Source organism: Python bivittatus, unplaced genomic scaffold (genome assembly GCF_059951505.1).
Source record: "Python bivittatus isolate LINGU-HERP-01145 unplaced genomic scaffold, Pbiv_v1 ctg000480_np1212, whole genome shotgun sequence".
In the NCBI taxonomy this organism is placed as follows: domain Eukaryota; kingdom Metazoa; phylum Chordata; class Lepidosauria; order Squamata; family Pythonidae; genus Python; species Python bivittatus.
The window spans coordinates 68,474,126-68,480,125 of NW_028277075.1; positions in this window are offsets into that span (position 1 = coordinate 68,474,126).

Sequence of the window (6,000 nt, forward strand, 5' to 3'; positions counted from 1 at the left end):
GCTTCAGCTTCTGGAGGTAGTGCTGATGGAATTGCTGGATGAGCGTAGGTGTATAAGCATGGTCAGCATCTTCCCATGAGTCTTCATCAGGTCCATAGACTTTCCAATCTACAAAGTACTGGAGATACCTCTGGGGAAGCAGTCCAAAATGTGGCCTACCTCATACTCAGGTTCCCCTTGTACAATAATGGGTAGCGGTGGAGGTGTGAAGGAGCAATGAGGGCTCAGAGATGAAGCAGGGACCACTAAGGAACAATGAGATACAGAGTGAACACAGATATTGGATGTATTGTCGAAGGCTTTCACGGCCGGCATATGATGGCTGGTGTGGGTCTTCCGGGCTGTGTGGCCGTGTTCTTGCAGTTTTGTTTCCTCAGCTTGACAGGTATGGGAATATACGTGATCTTAAAATCAAAGTGGGCAAAGAGTAATGACCACTGGATCTGCCACTGATTCAGTTTTTGCACAGTCTGTACATATTCAAGGTTCAGGTGGTCAGAACAGACTTCAGCAGGGTGCCATGTACCTTCTGGGAGGCATTGCCACATTTCAAAAGCTACTTTAATTGCAAAGAGCTTCTTACCCCAGATTATGTAGTTCTGCTCAGCCTTCGTGACTTTCTGGGGGTAGTAAGCACATGGAAAGATGAATGAGTGCTGGCCAGCCTGAAGTAGCACTGCTCTAATAGCCGCGTCTGAGGCATCTCTTTCCACTATAAATGGTTGTGTGGGACCTGGATACTGGAGAATGGGTTCAGATCCAAAGATGGTCTTCAGTCTCAAATGCTTATTGTGCATCAAACACTCATTGAGCAGCAGTTGAGTCAAAGATGCTATGAGATCTGCAAAGCTTAGTATAAATTCTTGTAGTAATTGGCAAAGCCAAGCAGGCATTAGATGTCTTTAGCCCTACATGGGGGTTGCCAAGTCAGGTGCTTTTTCACCTTATCAAGGTCCATGGTAATGCCATCAGGGGAAATGTGGTGGCCCAAGAACTCAATGGAGGTTTTTTCAAATTCACATTTCTCAAATTTGGCAAAGAGATGATGCTTCCAGAGGCATTGCAACACAGTACGGACATGTTTCTCATGGTCGGAGAGAGAAGAGGAGTACATAACAATGTCATCCAAATAAATATTGATATATTGGTCAAGGGGATTCCAGAAAGCATTGTTCATACAATTCTGGAGGACCCCAGGATGTTTAAATAGGCCAAAAGGCGTGACTGTGTATTCAAAATGGTCCTACTGAGTGTAGAATGTGGCCTTCCATTTGTCACCCCTCTGGATACACACCAGGCTATAAGGTCCACATAGGTGAAGGGTAGTAAAGACTTTCAAGAGCTCTGAAATGAGAGACAAGGGGTAGCGATTCCTGATGGTACTCTGTTTTACTCATCACATAATCTGGGCTCCCCTGATTTCTTCTTAACAAAACGAGACAGGAGTGGCTGCAGGTGGGGAAGGAAGCCTTATGAAACCCTTAAGATTTTTTGTCACGTGGCAGCCAGGTGACCTTGCCCCCACAATATTAACATGGCCCCTCACGCTGTTGCTGGTTCTTTTCAGCAAGGGTGAATTGGGGCTGGGCACCTCTCATTTGCATGGATTCCTCAGTAGGTGCCTCACCAGCAGCAGGGGGCACAAGTGGCAGTTGCATTAGGGGAACGCAGGGTCTGGCTCTTTGTTGCTGGAGACACCCGCCAATGCGCAGGCATAAATGGATGAGTGCCTGCAAGGACTCTGGACAATCCATGGGCTAGTTCATTAAGGATTTCAGCAAGCAGTTTTTTTCTGAAACTGGTCTGAAAGGGCTGCATCATTCCAAGCCAGATCCTAAGTGACTAAGCAAAATTTGCTAATATATTCAGCCACTGGGCAGTAACCTTGCTTCAGTTCCCTGATGAGCAGATTTGCAGTTTGGGTCTTTATGGATCCTCCCATATGGCTTGAAGCTGGCTGCTGAATTCTACAAAATCATCCAGCAGAGGGCTCTGTAATAACAGGAAATGTATAGTCCAGGGTGTGGCAGAGCCAGTCAGGAAGCTGATAATAAAACCCACATGGAAGTGGTCAGCTGCAAAATCCTTGGGACACAAATTCATATAGTTTGCACTGGGCAAAGAACACAGGGAATTGAGCCAGGCTCCCATCACACTTCTCCAGAACCACAACATGGCATTTTTGTCATTGAGGAGAAGTAGTGGAAGTTGGTGCTTGCTGGGATTGAAGTTCATTCAGCTGGGCAGTAAGGAGGGTGACTTAATGTGAAAGTTGGGTCTTTTCTGTGAGGACTTGCTCCATCTTAAAAGTGGTGACAGAGCAAACAACAACCTCCTTTCCGCTAAGTGAGGTGGGTTGGTTGGAAACAAGCTATCTGCACACATACCCAAAGGAGTTCAACTGCCAAGCTTTACTCTTGTTTATTGAAACTACAAGCAGCAGGACATGTAATCAATTGTACACACAGTTCAAACAGACCCAAATGCCTTGGAAGTTTGCCTGTAAGGAATATCCAGGAGTCAAAGTCTAAAGCAGCAGGCAGAAGCATCAGTGTGGCACTGTTCAAAAGGTCTCAGTATCGTGGGTAGGTCATCAGCCAAGTCTGGGTCCAAAAGAGTAGAGTTTTTACAGGCAGGAATTCAGGGCATAAATGAGCAGAGTCTCATGAAAGTGGAGTGGTTGTTCTGACAAAGGAAGTCAGCTAGCAGTAGCTCTTAAGTAGAGCCCATGCTGGTGAATTAAATCAAGGCTGGGAGTATCCCTGGTGTGCAAGGAGATGCGCTGAATGCTGCTACTCTGCTCTCCATTGCACATGGTGTGCTCTGGGGCTGAACAGTCTTTCCAGCTCCAATTCCTCATCCTCTGCCAGCAGGCACAGTTCCTCATGGTGATTGCTGGGTGGATCAGCCTCAGGTGATTGAGTGCTCAAAGTTTCCTCAGACTGAGGTCTGCTCTGGGAGAGCAGGGTGGACCTCAGTTGGAGGAAACTTTGAGCGCTCAATCACCTGAGGCTGATCTTGTGTGTCTTCTGAGGTCTTGTGTGTCAGACTCCTCAAAGTCAGAGCTAGCCATGATATGTAGGGGTCTACTCTGCGTTTGATGATCCTAAGCATTATTTTTCTAGCATATGACATTAAGGATATTGTGCAATAGTTTGCACACTCTGTTAAATCTCCTTTCTTTAGTATTGGTACATAGAATGACCTCTTCCAATCTCTTGCCCATTGTGTTGTTCTCCAGATTTGCTGATATTGTTTAGTTAGAATCTTTATGGATTCTTCTTCTGTTGCTTCTCATATTTCTATAGATATTCCATCAATACCTCTATTGATGTTAGTAACCATTGAAGTGCTGATCTACCTTCATTTCTACTACCAGAGGTTCTGATAAAAAGGAAATAACTTCAAAAATATTATGGGCATTGCTGACATTGCTACTATACAGAATTTCAGTATACTCCTTCCATTTTTGTTTGATCTTCTTTGAATCAATTGCTAATCTGCCCAGCAGCATCCTTTAGCATACCAATTCAATGTTGGAAACTTCTGAGTTCAGTTATCTTTTGGAAAACTTTCACTATTTTTCTGTGTCTGTTTCTATCTTCTGTGTTGGCGTATGTGTTTCTGCATATATATGATATACATATTTTATGTATATTATGGCTTCTGGCTGTAACACCACAATACTGATTAAGGTCTCTGATGTCTTTACAGATGTCTCTGTGTTACTGATTCCTATCTTTTCTAACAACTTTCTGAAATCCTTGTTAGGTTGCTTCCTGAGATCTTTATCTTTCTTGGCTTTGGCTTCTTTTTTGGAAATTTCTCTTCCTGATAATTTCCACAATTTATTCTGACATCCCATTTGCTTTCTTCTGTTCCTTGGTCTTTGGCAGTCTCTTTTTATATATATACAGTATCTTTAACAAGTTCTTTGAATTAACTCCATAGGTCCTCTGGTTTCCTATCAATGAGGAGGTTTAGGACTTCCAAGCAGTTTCTGATGTTCTCCTTGAAAATGGAGATATATTCTCAAGATATCATGGCAAATGGTTGGCTTTATTTTTCCTCTTTAGCTTGACTTGAAAACTGCACATGAGCAGTTATGATCTGTTTACCATCAACCCCTAGCTATGTCTTTATTGTTATAATTGAACTCTTCCACCTCCTTGTGCCAATAATATAGTCAATTTGACTTTTGTGTACTTCGTCTGATGCTATGCACGTATATATGCATTGTTTTGATTGTTTGAAGATTGTGATGATCCAGAGAAATTCAGAGAAGTAACTGGATTGAAAGAAACTGATGAACCATTATACCACTTCATTTCTATTTCCTAAACAATACAGTCCAATTATATTTCCCTTCTTACTGTTAACAGTTTTGATATTCTAGTCTCCAACCACAGGTAACATATCCAGTTTCTGTCAGGACCGAAGTTGACCACAAAACTTGTCAATCACCTCTTCTGCATCAGAGGTTGGATCATAAACCTGGATAACTGTCATTTTAAAATGTTGTCCATGAAGTCTAATGGACATTATTCAGTTCCTTGACTGCATTGTACCCAAGTACTGTCCTTGCTGTATCTTTCCCAGTTATGAAGGCAACTCTGCTTCTTCTTTGTCCTGAATAGTAAACAGTATGATCTTCTGACTGAAAACATGCAATTCAAGTCTGTAACTGTCTTTGCAACTTTGGAATTTCTTTCACTACATGGCAACATTGCAACTAGATATCTAGAACTGTTTAGGCTAGCTGCCTCATAAGGACTATAAGTACAGCTCTTCCTCCATACCATGTTGACTGCTATCTGACCTGAAGGGCCCATCATCTGGCATTATATTGTTAGTCACTTTATCTGGTCTATCCAAATGGTTTTCAACTGCATTCTCTTACATAGTATGAAACGATGCCTTTGTCATTATCACTAAATGATAATTTACCTTCAACATCTTATATTGCTGTTGCCTGGTGTAGGTACCTCCTTGTTTAACTGGGGAGCTGAGATGACATTCATAGGTTGGTTGACTGTAGTAGAAGTACATAATCTTGTATAGTCCCAGGATTCTTCACCTATTCCTTCCAGAAACATTGCAGTCCCCCACCCCACCACCACAATAAGGCAGCAGAACAGGACTTGAGGTGGGGAGAGAGTCAGGATCTAAAATTCAACCTTCACCCAAGTTCATGGCATTTTAGCAGTTTTCTAGATATTTTGGACTATAGCTCTTTTAATCCCTGGGTATTGACCATGCTGGTTGGGACAGACACTCATAACACAAAGCTTCAAGATGGCAGAAAGTTGCTTGCTCTCCTCTGTTTGATTTACATCTTTTTTGTTTAATTCACAACCAGGCTGACATAAGTGTCTCTCCCATTTTGAAAATGCATTGGCATCGGGAATGAAATTAGAGGTGACTTGAAAAAGTGAGTGATAGGAACATTCCCATGACTGGAAGGAGATATAGCTTTGGAAGCAGCTCTTATGAAATGCTGATTCTCTGCAATATTTCTGTCCCTGAGTAGGTTTCCTAATTCTCCGCTTTTCTGCTTTTGGTAATTACAAAAGGAAGCCCTCTAGAAGTGACTGTTGGTGATGATGCCTGCTAGACTCCTATGGAGAGCTGTCATGGTTTTTACAGAAATATTTTTACACAGAATAAATATTTTTATAGTTGTTTATTATTCTGTTATTAATAAAAGTTAAAATTAATATCCTTGCTTATCCAATTTTATGGTCTAATAAAAGTCTGTACTGTCTGTAAGAAGAGTTGACTCCTATAACACTGTGGGGGAATAAAGCAGGGGGAGGATCAAGAAGCTTTACAAGAGCATATCTGGAGCACCAGAAGGTTAAGGGCGGTGTGGGTGGTTGCTACAGTGGTATATAAAGTTGTGTGCAACACCTAACCGGAGGAAGAGGCAAAGTTGTTCAACTCTTCACAGGAGAAACAGCACAGCCCAGGAGTTAGTAGGACTAAGTGTCCCCAGTGAGA